General features: G+C 46.4%; 1 protein-coding gene across 1 annotated transcript in view; it reads right to left on the reverse strand.

Annotated features, from left to right (window-relative positions):
- LOC121915097 (leucine-rich repeat and fibronectin type III domain-containing protein 1-like protein) overlaps positions 1-13165 on the reverse strand; it is a 70522-nt gene extending 57357 nt beyond the window's left edge. The window contains exon 1 of the mRNA XM_042438950.1: positions 12904-13165. The gene's annotated coding sequence lies outside the window, so the exon portion shown is untranslated. The remainder of the gene's footprint in view (positions 1-12903) is intronic.
- Between the last annotated feature and the right edge of the window lie 2520 nt (positions 13166-15685).

Genomic DNA, 15685 nt, shown 5'->3' on the forward strand with positions numbered 1-15685 from the left:
AGAGAGCAAGACTGCAGCCGGTGTTTCCCAACCAACATCCTTGTAGCCTCCAGAAAATTTCTCAGCAATTCCCCAAGTCCCACAATTAGAGACCTCTATGAGCCGAAGGCACAGGGAGCAGGAGCCTTGGAAGAATCTTGAACAAAACCCGAACACCACAGAAAGAGACCACCAAGGAGCACTCCGGTCTGGTTTATTAATCTCGGATTTGGCCAGAGCTGCCTGCTTTCCTTCCCTCCCACCTGCTATTTCTTCAATTGAACAGACTGGTTTCTTGGACCCCTACTATGCTTTGTTCTTAACCAGCTACACACAGACTTTTCCTCTCGGCAGAACAGATCTCATACCCTCTAAGTGTCAGGATTTAGCAGAGATACTCCCAACTAATCTGCCCTCCCACTTTTTACTTTGGGATCCTTTGGGAGAGGCAGGATAGAGAGGCAAGATGCCAGCCACAGATGCTGGCGAAACATCAGGAATAAACTCTTCTGGAACATGGCCACATAGCCCAAAAAACCCACAAAAAACTATTGTGTAGCCAGTTAATTCAGTAGTAGGGGGTGCAAAAGCAGTTTGGGTTCATTTAACTTAGAAGGGAGACGGGAAGGGAAGAGAAGAGAAGAGAAGAGGTAAAATCTTGCCTTTTCCCATAAGCCCAAAGAAAAGCAAACTGCTACAGTCTTTCCTAGCTTCATTGTTTCCCTTTTGCCATTCTGACAAACCCTGATGTTGCTTGGCCATACATGTCCCAGTTCTTCTACTAAATGTTGAGGGTAGGTGATCATTCCATTGGTCCTGACCTGGACTTAAGAAAAGGAGTCTTGACCAAGAAAGCAGCAGGTTGCAAAAGATGGCACTCAGAAAGATGGCACTCTCTCTGGTAACATAGTCAATAAAATGGTCCATTTTCTTTCCATAACCTCAACAGGGCTGTGAATCCTTCAGATAAGAGTGTCAAATGCATCCCTGTTCAAAACTGATATGGCATGAGCCGAATCATGATTCCCTCTGCACTGACACTCCTATGAGCCAGATGCTGTTATGAGTTATGTTCAATATTTAAGAATATTACACTTTGATGCACAAGAAAGGAACACTGCTGCCAGAGTCTGCACAAATTGTTAAGAAAACATACTGGACAGGTTACATCTGATGGTGACCCGGATCCTTTGTCCATCTTACAAAAAGCCAAGCCTTATTCTAAAAGTGCAACCTGGAAGTTGTACTCCAAACTTCTCCTTCTCCTGCTGACAAGGAAATGGTTGCATTGATGAAAGCAACCAGGGCTTAACTGTCTTGTTTACCTCCACTGAATGAAGACCAGCAAAACTGGCTCAGGCTGGAATACCCTCCATTTTGAGATATTGTGCAGCTTGCTGAGAGCATGAGAAACCCACCTGGACTTGAAAGAGGATAAATGTCTAATATGATTGGGTTTGTCCAGTGTACACAACCCATTATCTGTTATGTTCAGACCACTTAAGAGTCATTATCAGTACTTGAAGGGCATGTTCACCACTTGCCTTTTGCAAGGACATGTTTTTGTTTTTGTTTTTAATAACATTTAGGTTATGTTTTGCCCCAACCAGAGGTGTTCTCTTTACTTTTAGGAGATCAGCCTCCAAGTTAGGAAAACCAGAGACAGAGAGAGAGCATCCCTCTCTTTGAACTGCTTTCCCATCTCTGTGAAGCCTGCTTCCCTGCTCCAGTCTCCAGTCATCTTCTTCATGTTGCAGGTTGAGAAAATCCATGTGTGTGTTTTAGCCCATAGTCCTTTGGGTGTATCTGCTCCCCAATTAGATTGGTCAGGAGTAGGGTTTTTAGCTTCCACACTGTTTTCCCCCTTTTTACTTTGAGAAACAGCTTGCATTGAATGCCGTCGGTTCCTGCTGCTATCTTTTTCTGTCTTTTTAATAAAGAATCATTGTTTTTGCTGCAAAATTTTCCTTCTACCTAATTTTGATTCCAAATTGCTTTGGTTAATTGTCCATTTTTAAAACCTTAGCCTGCAAGATCCTGCAGAGAGTTAGTGCCTGGATAAGCTTTTTCCCTCACCCAGTAAAACCAACACACTGTTCTTAACAATGCAGACCAGTCAAGGTCTGCTTAGAAACATTTTGCCAGGAGGGCAGGCAGACAAAGCTTGGCATATGCTTGGCTTCACTAGGATCTCTGAGGATGATCTAAGGGACCTCTGGAGGCCCATGAGGGAAGAAACACATTACTTTTTACATCCTCTGAATAATCACCAGGCACCGCATTGTCTTGTTTGCTGAGCTGGCAAGCTGGACCAGTCCTGTTGAACTGTCAGTATCACCTTGGCTCCATGCCCTCATAGCTCCTCCTCCTCCAGCCATTCCCATGTGCCAGGCATTCACTTTCCCCAAGCTAATAAATATACAAGATGAATGCAGCATTCAGGGAAGGAAAGCTGAAGGAAATGTGTTAATTGCAAACAGAGATCAATCAGAATTAGGTGTGTTTGGAGTATGCGGCCATTAAATGCCTACATGGTCAAGCAAGGAAAGAGATGGAGAGAGAAATAAAGAAGGCAGAATGTTCACCTCAAATAGCCTCAGCACTAGCACACAAGGGGACCCAAAGTCTTTGAAGATGCCAGCCACAGATGCTGGCGAAACATCAGGAAGAAACTGTTCTTCAACATACAGCCCGAAAAACCCACAAATACTATGGATGCCGGCCATGAAGGCCTTCGACGTCAGACCCTATCCACTTTCTCAACCATACTTATAAAAGGCCTGAAAGAACCAGCAAAGCCTAGCTGTTCCAGTTTGGATGGGACAGCACTGATTAATCCTCTGCCATCCTACTCTTTCGGTTTCTTTAAAATGTCCCAGTTTCTCTCTCCTCCATCTACTTTCCATCTTTGTAAGCTGAGGAGCATACTTCAATTGCTGCAAATTGAGTTCAAACAGCAAAAGCCATTTATAATCCATTATTTCAAGAGGAGAGAGAAGAAGAGGCAAAGTCTTGCCCATCCCAGTAGGCTCAGACAACAGTAATCTGCTGCAGCCTCTTCCTCACCTTTCCCATCTTAACCACCCTGATGTTCTTTGGTCATATGTATCCCTGTTTTCAATAATAGGGTATAAATGGCTGTGAAATGTTGGGAGGTATGAAATGCTGAACTAAAGTTTTAAGCAATTACAGTGCTAAAAATTTGGGGACCGTAGGCAGTTGCCTGAGGAGCAGATGTGAAACGTTCATATGTGAAATGTTGGTGGGGAGGTATTGCATGATCCTTTCAAGATGGGCCGGCAAAACTCCCCATTCGAGTCTCAGGCACTTCTTCAGTCTGGCTGCGAAAGCCAAGTCTTCAAAGCCTCAAAAACAAGTAAGAGATTAAAAGGCAGCCACGTAAACATTTGGGTTGTTTCTCATGCTGTGCTCTCTGGTTTGTAAGCATTCGTTTTGAGCTTGAAAGAGCAAGATTAACATATTCAGGTTCAGAGGTTTCCACATGACAGGCTCCAAAATTAGACAGGAAAAAAACAAACAAACATAGCCCAGCAAGAAGGAAAGATTGGCAAGGTGGCAGCAAGCCCTATGTGGCATCCAGGTGGAAAAAATTCTATTGCAAACTACAGGGAGCCTTTTGCAAACAAGCAGCAGGCCTGTGAGAACCCTGGTATCAAGCACAAGGGGAAGGAGAATAAGCTGGGGTGGGCTGCACCCAGCTTATGCACAAACATCTGCCCAAGATCGACCCAGAAATGTGAATGTTCTCAAGATGGGGGTGTCTACTAAGAGGTATACTATTTTGTGCAGACTGATGCATAATACTGGAACCCAGTAGAATGGTCCCCTGGAGATAGTTAGTGAGAGAGTCAGAAAACAGATAAAGGAAGGTGTTCCTTGACACGACACATTGCCAACAGCTGTGGAACTGATGACCAAAATATGTGTTGTCAACTTGGAGAGCTTTGAAGGGGATTTAGATCCATTCATGGAGGTTAAGGCCATCAGTAGTTACTCATCAGGATGGCTGTATGTCCAAAAAAAAAAAAAAAAACAGCAACAGCCCATAAGATGCAATGTAGCTCTATATCAGCTGCTGGGGAGCACAAGGTAGAAAGTGCAGTTATTCTCATGTCTAAACTGTAGAATTATCCACTACAAGATGTAGAGATGGGCACCAGTTAAAATGGCTTTGAGAGAATGGAGATGAGAAAAATTCAAGGTGGATAAAACTTTCAATCTCTTCTAGTTATGATGTCCATGTGTTATATACAGAATCAGAATGAGCTTTCCTCTATATATCAATTGCTGAGGAACCCAAGATGGAGGATGCACTGCAGTTCCACTCAGGTTCTCCTGGTGGGCTTCCAAATGGACAATCAGCTTGACCTCTGTGAAGACAAGAGAGGCTAGGTTTGGCCTGATCCAGCACAATTGTTCTGGGATTCTTTGTTCCCCTTATCCTTCAGCCTCTTTTCTCATTCTCAACCACTTCTACATCCAGCAGAAGGTTGATCCTTCCCTTCACCTTGAGTCAAGCTGGGACATGCGCCGAAATGGCAATTAGCTCAGTTAAAATGAACACCCCAGGCCAAAGAATTGTGGCATGGTGTCCAAGAGATAACAAGCATGGTTAATGAGCAGTGTCAAGATGGTTATTGGGGAAAAGAAAAAAGAAAGCTCCTTTCATAAAAGAGGAGCATTGCCCAAGAAAGAGAACCCAAAGAAAGGAAGATAAACTTACACAAAAGGAATGCAAAGAGGCATTCAGGATGCAAAAGCGGCTTTTGAAAAGCACTACATTAAAACTCACACGCAGGTAATTCTTCACAGAGTGCAGAATTAAAGTATGTTATTTGCTATCACCAGATGTGGCGATAGCCACCAACATGGAGGGTTAGACAAATTTATGGGGGATAATACTATAATACTTGTCACTATAACTATATACTGGCTGACATACTGCCAGTATAGTATTACACCTGCATAGGTCCCTTTGTGGTCACTGCAGGAGAAGGTATACGGTGCCTCCTTCAGACAACACCTTCCTTGCACATACAATACCTTCCCTCCACACAGAACCTTGCAAAGTCCCCCTGGTATGGTCAGGGCTGGAGTAGACCAAGGCAACCAAGCAGTGTTCAGTTATGTTCCTACAGCCAGGTGCACTACAACAATGTCCTCCTCCAGTGGAGTCCCAGGAGGTTCTGGAGGATGTTTTCATTGTCATGCATCCAACTGTAGAAAAACAGTTGGTGTTTCTTTGGCTGCCCCCCCACCCTGGCTAATAAATAACAGTGTCTAGGGGAAGGGAGTGTAAGAGGAAGGTGAGTTCTCCATGTAGGGAGAAAAATGTGAGATTGAGTTCCATCTGGCAGAACTTTACTCTTTGCCAGATAATGCTGGATCTCAGCCATTGCCTCCACTCTCATAGGTGTCTGTCACTCATGTGCTACTTGGGGAACTTTCTTGTGTCCCTGTGTCCTAGTCTTGTGTCTTGTGTCCTTGTGTCCTAGTCTTAGATGAAATCTTGCTCTAGAATCTTAGAAGTTGGAAGAGACCTCAAGGGCCACCCAATCCAGCCTCTGTTTCAAAACCTCCAAAGAAGGAGACTACACCACACTCTGAGAGACTGTGTTCCACTGTTGAATAGCTCTTACTAAGTTCTTCCTAAAATTGAGGTAGAATCTCTTTTCAACTCTTATGATTCTTCTTGTATTCTGAACATCAGGGAAATAACTAAGGGGGGGGGGAGGACTGAGAGGATTGTCCCTTCTCCCAAAATGATAATTCTTCCCCCCAATGAAACTTTTCTTTAGTCCCCATGTTTGAAGTGCTGCAGAGATTAAGAAACTGAAAGTCGTTCACACCCAGAACTTTTCTATTTGCTGTGTTTGCTTTCCCTTGGTCACCTGGGCTGCCCCTTTTTTTTTGGACACCTAGACAGCATTGCCAAATGCTAGACTGAAGTTAAAGTTGCTGCAATGATAGAAATTTGGGGGTTGAAGAAAAAATTCATTTGGGAGAGATAGAATTCTTATTTGGTACAATGTCGTCTTTTTGTCCACCCCACCCTTTACCGATACTGAACATGTTCTCTCTTGGCATATATGAGCATCTCCTAATGCAGCACATTGGAAGGACTGCTCATCTCTTCTTGCATCATCTTTGGAGTGCCTACCCCTTCCAAAATGAGTGGAGAGACATCTACCCAGGAGAAATAACAGTGGCTGTTCCCCCCCCCCCCCCCACACACACACACACAAACAGAGTTTCATGTCCAGCAGACATATCCGCAAAGCACATGCCAGGAAGCAGGGACATTTTTTGCCACCCATGGTACATCCAGAATTGTGATGAAAGGGGGGGGGTTGTGCTTCTGAATAGCTGGGGGTGCAAATCAAAGCACACACACACTCAAAGGCTGTTTGAAAAAAAGCAGCTATTCCCAAAGGAACCCCCAAGCTTTGCTCTTTATCTCCAACCAGCACCATGGCTAAGATAATTAGGCAATGGAGAAGAAAGGGGAAGCTGCTGAGAAAGAGGGCCTTCAAAGACCCAGAGGCGGCATTGGCACTTTCAAGGATAACTTACTCTCTGTAACGGGGCTCCTTAAAAACCCCAGGCTGAAAGAGTTTGGGTTTAATGAAGTGACAGGATAGAGGCTTTTCATTCCAACCTTGTTGCCATTATTTTGATTCGGGGGGGGGGGGGGGAGTTGCAGCTGCCCTGAGACAAGATGCCAGCTCTCTCTCATCACACATATGCATTAGTACCTTAAGGGCAAGAGGTGAAATAACCCAAATTCCCATCCTTGGCATGATTACAGGGGTACCTAAATCTCACAACAGCCTGGATTTGCCAAATACTGGAAAATTTCTAAACTAGAGCAGTGAGGCTACTGAAGTCCTCATGCTTCACCTCTTTCCCTGGCAGGAAGGACAGAGCATAGGGGAAGAACTTATGTTGAATATTCCTGTTCTAGTAGCAACCAAGAGATGGGAAGCTGGTCTGGTGCAGCATGTGAAGCACCTCTTGCTTGTAGCTTAACCATCTCATGAGGCCAGTAGTTGTTTAACAGGCTTTTGGCTCATGTAAGCATTACACCTGAATACATGTGCAGCAGCCAAAGAAGTTCCCCGGCTGCAAGCAACATTCCCCATCAGCATCCTGCTGTGGTATTCAGTGACGGTTCTTTAATCCTGTACCTGCGCCTGCCTCTTTATTGTTACTACAAACAGCTTGGCTCTGAGAAAAGGAAAGCAAAGCCAGGAGCTTGTCTTGAGGAGTGCAGTGCATGAGGGCTTCCTCCCAGCTTGAGGTAGGTCACTGAGAGGCTTGCAGATGTAAGCCACATAAGGCTCTGTCCCAATGTGCTGATTCCAAGACAGGCAACTATAGCCAAAAGAGGCCTTGCTTAGTCTTCTGGACAAGACTCAGGACATTATCACACCAGCCTGCTGTCCAACCACAATCCTGCTAGTTTAAGGATGGAAGCATACCGGTTTGGCATCATATTCTTATCACTCTTTCCCCCATAGTAGTTTGGTGATCCATGGTCACATGGTCTGTTTTCCGCACTGCCAAACCCAAGGTGGACACTTTTGGGGTGCCCAGTAGCCATTGTCTGCCCAGGCTGGAAACACACAGGGAGGCACAGGGAGGGGAGGAGAAGGAGCAGGAACTGCAGCAAAGGGCTGGGCATGACTGCCAGCAGGCAGGCTCAGGTTCTTTGTTCCCTTCAGGGTGGCTGGAGGAGTGGTGATAGTGGTGGCACAAGCAGTTGGCAAAGACAACTCCAGGCCAGCAGCCTACCACCAACCACCTCAGGCTCACACTTTTGGCTCCACCATCACTGCAGGTCCTCCAAACAGCAGCCCCACACTTCAGGAGGAAGTGTGAGGACAAGTGATCCCAGCCGCTGTGTGAATGTGCAAACAGAAGCCAGCTTCAGAAAGGTATTGGCAACTGCAATGACTGGAAGAAAGGATGGGAGGGAAGGACCAGAATCCCACCAACTCACAGCACATGATTGCTGAGAAGCTGAACTGTTGTGGAAGGGACCTACTGCACCAAGGCAGTAATGGAATAGCAGTGAGAATGAGAGCCTATTGATGAGGTTTGCCTGTCAATGAAGAGTCGCACAACAGTAGCAAATGGAATGCAAAGCAGCAGCAGGCTAGACACAACATCATGTGATAAGTACTGGCCCAAAACTATTTTAATGTGTTAAAATTCCACTTTTTAGTCTTGGGTGATAATGTCGTCAGTGGCCCTTGAAAGGGGGCAAAAATAAACAGGAGATAAAAGGAGCTCTCATTGGGATCCAGCCAAAGTTTCACCTAGCCCAGCATCCAGAATCTGTTACAGGGCTGTCAGATGCTCCCATGGGGGGTCTCCAAGAAGAGGTTGAGGGTCACTGACTTCCCCAACATGTTGAAAATGCTATTGAAAGACAGAGTGCATATGGTATCAGAGACACCAACAAACACGCAGGCATACATGGATTCCTCTAACCATTCTTTACAGCATTAGTGGAGACTATGTAGCCCTCTCAATGTTATTGTATTGTAGCTCTCAACATCCTTCCCCATTTGTTAGGGATGAAGGGAGACACAATCCAACCACAAGCAGTAAAGCCACAGTTTTGCTTCAAAAGAGTCACTCAACAGCATCCATAGGGTCTCCTTGTGGCCAATGTCTCTCAAAGCAGCAACCCTCTATGCACTGAACTGAAGACATGTCTCCCCCAGCTCTCTCACTGTAAAATCCTCTGGAAAATTCAAGCAGACAGTAATGACCTTTTTCATTTCCTGAAATGCACATTATAAAGTACACTGCCATGTCTACTCCGACAGCACCATTAGGGGACCTAATAATGTCATCCCTAACATTGCAGGTTCATCTCCCAATGTGATGTATGACACCATTTGCCGGAAATGCCCCGATGCATTTTACATGGAACAAACAGGCCAAGCGTTATGCAAGAAAATATATGGACAAAGATCCACATCAGGAAGAAGAACATTCGGTGATGATGAGGAGAAACAATTTCCCAAGATCCTACATCAGACTTCCATAGTGTAAACCTCAGCATGTGGAATTACAGGTAGATTCATGATCCTTGTGTTAAATGGCAACTTTGGGCAGGTGAACACACAACTTGAATCTTCATAGAAATGCCAACCAAAGAACATTTACTTCCAATTTCTACCAGGTATATATACTGGTCAAAAATTCACATCCATCTGTGCAATGACAACACACATACAATGACACATCTGTAACCTTGAACTAAATGTCAGCATAGCACATTGGAGAAAAAAATGCCCAACCCCTTCCATACAGGAGTTTGCACATATATAAAAGCCAGCTACTGTCTCTGGACCTCAAGGTGACCATTCCTGAACAAAAGAATTTCAGGGTCAGATTCCATCATGAAACAGATAAACAAGAATCCATCAAAAGCTTCCATTTCATCTCCTGTAGCTTGAATAGGGAGCAAGGCTTTTCATCATATGACATTTGTTAATCATTTCATCAACACAAAGGCATCTGTTCACCACCTAATCTCTCTTTGTTAATGGCCAATGTGAAGGTAATTGTCACTGTTGGTACTTTTTGCATCAGATGTCCTACTAATCCCAATGGTTACAAACTTCCACCCACTTAGTCAAACAGGTATGTAATGATCTGCCATGAGTCAACACTGCATTCCTTTGATGAAGTGGGCTGCAGTTCACAAAAACTTTTGCCAAAGTAAAATATATTAAGTCTTTAAGGTGTTCCAAGAACTTATTTCTTTTCTGAAATATCTTATTTACTATGTAAAGGAATTCCATCAAGGAAACCACAGCTCTCAGTCTGCAAGGCCTGAGCACATCTATAGATGACCAGAGCTCTTGATGGTCTCTCCTTCATAGGATTGCCATAAGTCAATGTTGACTTGACAAGTGAAGGGCATCCATCCCACTTCACTGAATAAAGCAGGTTCTCTAACCCATCTCCCAGGCCATCCAGTTCCTTGTGATGCCTACGTATGTGGTCTGGCAGAGCAGAGTGGCAAGCCAGCCAAATCACAAGGCAATAAGGGGCAACAGGTTGCCCTCCAGATGTTGTTGGACTGCAATTCCCACCAGCCCTAACCAACATAGCCCAATGGTAAGGAGTGTTGTTATGGTGTTCCTATGAATGAGAGAACTCCAAGCCACCCCATCATCAACAATCCTGGTCAGGTGCAGCAAACTCAGGGCCATGGCTTCCTTGATAGAGACTATCCATCTATAATGAGGCCTTCCTCTTTTCCTACTGCCTTCACTTTGCTAAGCATCAATGTTTTACTAGTGAGTCATGCCTTCTCATGACATGTCCAAAGTACAGCAACATCAGTTTAGTCACCTTGGCTTCTAGAGAGAGTTCAGGCTTGATTTGCTCTACAACTCATTTAGTTGTCTTTTTGACAATCCAGGGTATCTGCTGAACTCTCCTCCAACACCACATCTCAAATGCGTTGATTCTCTTCCTATCAGCTTTCTTCACTGTCCAGCTTTCACAGCCATAGAAATGGGAAATACATTGGCATGGGCAATCCTACCTGTAGCACTCAATGATATATCTATTCAATTGAGGATCATGTCTGATTCCTTCATAACTGTGGGGTGACAGGAGTAGAAATCAAGCAACATTGGTAGGGCTGCTGGTTGCCCATCTCAAAATAAAGCAAGGGAACATGTGTCCCAGAAGGTTGAAACCTCTGAAGTCAACTAAAGAAAGGACCCTTGTGAGGAACCTTTCTCTTCTAGCTAGATAGGTCTGGAAAATAGATGGCCCAATGCATCCACATCCCTTTGTCTGGCTGTATCTACTCAAGCCAAGCACAACCTGCACATCACAAGTCACCAGCCTAGGTGGGCCTGGTTGTGGTCTTGATCCACATTGCAAGAACATCACATTTTCTCCACACCATGTTGGGCTACAAAAAGAGACCAGCTAGACTGCTGAGCAAGGATGGACAACTGTGCTGAGTTCGCCTCCTTCCAGCAGCACTCAGACCAACCTTCTTTGGCAGTATCCTGGCCAAAATGGTGGCCAGAAAGAATATCTTGCCACTTCTGGTTGTCATTTGGAAATGGCTGAAGAAGGAGGTGGAGAATTCTGGGGGCCTTCAGGGGGTGTTTTTCATTGCTGCAATGTAACATTCTGTGCCTTGGATGGTTTGAGCACAGTTCTTTGGGAAAAATCATCTGAGAATCACGCAATATAATAGAATAAAAGGGGGTGAGGTTTTAGCAGATACAAAATTGGGGTTGAAGGTGCATGAAAGTCTTGGACCCCATTTTTCCCACCTCTGGAATTGTGAGAGGGGCAAAGAATTGGCTCTGGTGCTGAAGTGAATTCTCCAAGATGCTGAAATGTATCTCAGTATAGATTCAGCACCTGGACAGCTGCTTTGGCATCATCTCTAAAACCTGGACTGGCATTGCCATCTAACTATCATTAGAGCCTCCACTCTCCATTGCTGCCAGGTTAAGATGGGTGGAAACTAGGGCCCACAGCTTAGGAAAAAGTAGCCTCTATAGCTTCTCTATGAATCGCAGGAGTGAAAAAGCTGACTTCGAAGCTAAGAATGAATACCTGGGGCAGAGTCACAATGTAAAGCAAGGGAGGAAGCCAATCTTCCTTTGGCAAAGCCCAGTTAGGTCCAAAACACACTGCAGAAACTATCCAGCTTGAGACCATTTTAACTACCCTGGCTCAGTGCTAGGGAATCCTGGGAATTGTAGTTTTTTTGTGGCACCAGAGCTCTCTGATAGGGCAGGCTAAATGTCTGGCCAGGCTGCACTTACTAGGGGTCCTTAATATTCAGCCAGGGCAGTTACCACGGTCTCAAACTCGATTATTTCTGCAGTGTGTTTTGGGTCTTAGTTCTGCCAGAGGGAAAGGGAGGAAGAGAAGGAAGATTTAGTGGGTCTTGATTTTGGGGGGGAGCAGGGCTGTGACTCTTTGGCTCCCCCCAGTGGCAGGCTGACACCTCCAACATCTGGAGCCTCAAGAAGGGTCTTGGGTTGGAGGGGGGGAGTGGCACCTGGACTGGCATGGCATTCTGGCATGTCTGCACCCTGACACCGCCTGCCTGCCTTTTCCAACTGTCTGGAGGAGACTATTTCAACAGTAGATGGGGGCACAAACCTGGCACCCACCAAAAAAATGCTCACAATCTAGCCCCAGTCTCTCAGATCCTGACTTGTGCATCATTGGCACCCACAGCATCCAGTCTCCAAGAGGCAGTCCCCGGCTTCCCAAACCCAAGAGGAACCCCAGAGCCCTCCCTATCCTGGGGGGGGCCGGGGGGGGGGGGGGTGCTAAGGAAGTCAAAGAGATGGGAGGCGAGGAAAGGCTCAGCAGGCATCCAGGGGGGTGGCACTTCCATACATACCATCCATGGCACTTCCACATTGAGCATGAAGGAGCCCCTCCCAGCCCAAGGGTCCCCACCCGGAGGATGAAAGGAAGATCGTGCTACCCAAAGTGGGGGCATCTATCTCCCAGCCAAAAAGAGGAAAGGCGATCTGTGGATGGTTCAGCTTGACTTCTCTTGAAAGGGGGAGGGGGCAGTGCCAACGATTGGGGGGGGGGGTCCTACCTTCTTCCCTTCCTAAAGGCCTCCCTCCCCTAGAAGAGGGCAGCAAAGGCAGGCTAAACTCAACCACCACCACCCTTGGGCATCAAGGGAGGAGAGAGAGGAAGGGGGAGAGGTGCCACTCTCTGGCCAAGACCCCGGGGGGGTGGGGGGTGGCCTCCATCCCTGAAGAACCATGACGGTGCAGCTTGTGAGGAGGCTGGGAAAGAGTGGTTGCCAGGTCTCCGTCTCCCTCCCGGCAGCATCCCTGTAAACCCCCCCCCCTTCCTTGCCCTCCACCTTACCTGGCCCGATGACCACCCCAGTGGCGGCTTATGGGCTCCGGGGGGCTGGGGGGTTTCAAGGCAAGGGATGGCCATGCGCCCAAGCACTGGGCTTCCTTGCTTGCTCCCTGGTTCTCTCCGTCTTGCCATCAAACGCCGGGCTCCTCCATGGCTGCGATCTTCCTCCTCCTTTTCCTCCTCCTCTTTGGCTTGATCTGCTTCCCGATGGAGGCTCCGATGGGGATGCAGGAGGAGGAAGAGCCGGCGCCTCGCCTCGCCTCTCCCCGGCCCTCCCCCGCGGCTGGCAGAGCTGAGCAAGCGCCGTCCTCCTCGCCCATGCCCACTGGGGGAGCCCCATGCCCAGCCCTGGCTCTTGGGAGGGAGGTGCCAGCCATGCCTTGGCAGCACTGGCCTCGCTAAGGGGGTGCTGGGGGTGCCTAAGAGCAGGGTGACCCCACTGGTCCACAAACATCAGACTTGGTGAGGTTGCAGTGTGGTGGAGCCTCTTTCTTTCTTTCTTTCTTCTAGGCCTCACCTGGAATAATCCTGGCTCCAGTTCTGGGTGCCATGATTCCAAAAGGATGTTGAGAAGCTGGAGGGGCCCCCAAGGAGGGGCCACCAAAATAGCAAAAGGCCTGGAGGAGGTCAATGAGGGTGATACCATGGGTTACTACACTAGGTGATGCCAACCCTTTGGAGGTGGAGGTGTCTCTGTTGTGTCCAGGTGAGGAGGGCACAACCTTAGGCCCCACTCTGTTGTTGTTGTTGTTGTTGTTGTTGTTGTTGTTGTTGTGGGCCTTCAAAGCATGTCCCACTTATGGCAACTCCCAATCCTGTGAGTCTTGGAGGTCACCATGAGTTGGGAAATTCTCACATGGGGGAAAAGATGGAACGCTCCCATCTTTATCCCATCCTTATGCCGCAATTGTGCTAAAATGTAAAGATGATGTCTGCTAGGAAATCCTCTTGACGCTGGGTGGTTTTCATTTGCATTTGCTGGGTCTTGATGCTGGCGTTTTTCAGGACTGGTGGCCAAACTTTGTGTACTTTAAGGGTTTCTTTGTTCCCAGGCTCAAGGGGATTTCCCAGCAGACAATGGATCATTAATTAAATAGACACCCTAAGACCTTGCCAATCATCATCATCATCATCATCATCATCATCATCATCATCATCATCATCATCTTTTATTTATATCCCACCTACTCCAACTAGGACTGTTGTTCAGCAACAGAACAATACACAGATTAACATGTAAATCACTTCCTTTCAACCAACAGTATATATACCCCACTCTCTTCCATGCCAGCATTCTCTGAAGATGCCAGCCACAGCTGCTGGCGAAACATCAGGAATAAACTCTTCTAGAACACAGCTTCATAGCCCAAAAAACCCACACAAAAACCCTATGGATGCCAACCATGCGACTTCAACATTTCCCACTGTGGCTATCTGAAGGCCTTGATCCTGGGAACTTGTTTGTGCAGGTAAGAAAAAAACTGCAAAGGTATAGGATACCAGTCTGCGCACAGATGGATATTTGGATGAATTCATGTTTCCTAAAGCTTCAGCCTTTATTTAGGAAACCAAATATTTAAATATCAAAAATATCAAAGCTAAGCCTGCTCAAGATTAGCTTTTATTTGCAGAATAACAGAAAAATGTGTTTTCTTAGGAACCAATATCCGAATGCATCCTGCCACTGCTTCTCCGAGGACTGAAACTGACTCAAAAACAAACAAGGCAGGTAGCTGGCAATTAATGAAAAGTTGACTAATGGCTTGAATCTATATACACATGGGGAGCCTACATCCTAAGTAGCTAATGAACAGATCACGTAAAAGAAGAAAGCTTCGAGGCTCCCCATCTTTTCAAGGTGGATGTGTGGCAGGGAGAAGGTGGCGACCCGACAGGGAGAGAATTATCTCTTTGTGTGAGAGTAAGTTCCAAAAAGGAAGTGATCTGACTCATATGGTTTGTTTACTGGGCTGTGAAAGGTAATTATTGCCATGCAATTCAATGCTAGCACTCTGCAAACAAGGAAAGATCGCAGCATTCGACATGCAGGAAATCCAATGCTATCTAAATCCAAATTGCTCTAAATAGTAAACAGGAATGGAAGAGAGAATGCTGAAGTTTTCCCACAGTGTCTACTCCTTGTCTCATTGTCGATGCCAGTTTAGCTAACCTCTGCATCATCTGCGTCCATGGAGAACAGAACTCTGGTCCTCCATTATTGCTCAGCTGATGGCTGCATGAGCCAACTGTGGTGACTCACATGGACAAAGCCTCCAAGGAGCCTTAGGGCTGTGATGAGAAAGGCAGGATTATCAGTGGGGTAATTGGAGCAATTGCTCCTGGACCCTCAATGGCAACGGGTCGCATGCTGCTGTCAGCACTGCACAAACACACACACACACTTTGTGTAATGTGATGCCTGTCGACAGAGAAATCCTCCGAGGGATGGGTGGGAGTGTATCTCTCTCTTCCCTCTCCCCAAGGGTTGGTCACATTGTCCAGCTACCCCAAGTGGGGAATGAGATGTTGAAGTTACTACAGCTCCAGCCTTGACCCCCACCAGCAGAAACATACGCAGTAGATGCGCACTGACACCTCCTCCTTCGGGTCGAAATACATGCACAAAATGGTCCCTGTTTGTGAAAATGCTTCAGGACCACCACCACCTTAACCCAGCATTTCTGTTATTTTATTATTTTATTATTATGGTATTTAGACCCCACCCTTCAGCCCTAAAGGCTCTCAGAGTGGCTTACAATTATTATTATTATTATTATTATTATTA

The sequence above is a fragment of the Sceloporus undulatus genome, chromosome 9, assembly GCF_019175285.1.
Source record: "Sceloporus undulatus isolate JIND9_A2432 ecotype Alabama chromosome 9, SceUnd_v1.1, whole genome shotgun sequence".
Lineage (NCBI taxonomy): Eukaryota > Metazoa > Chordata > Lepidosauria > Squamata > Phrynosomatidae > Sceloporus > Sceloporus undulatus.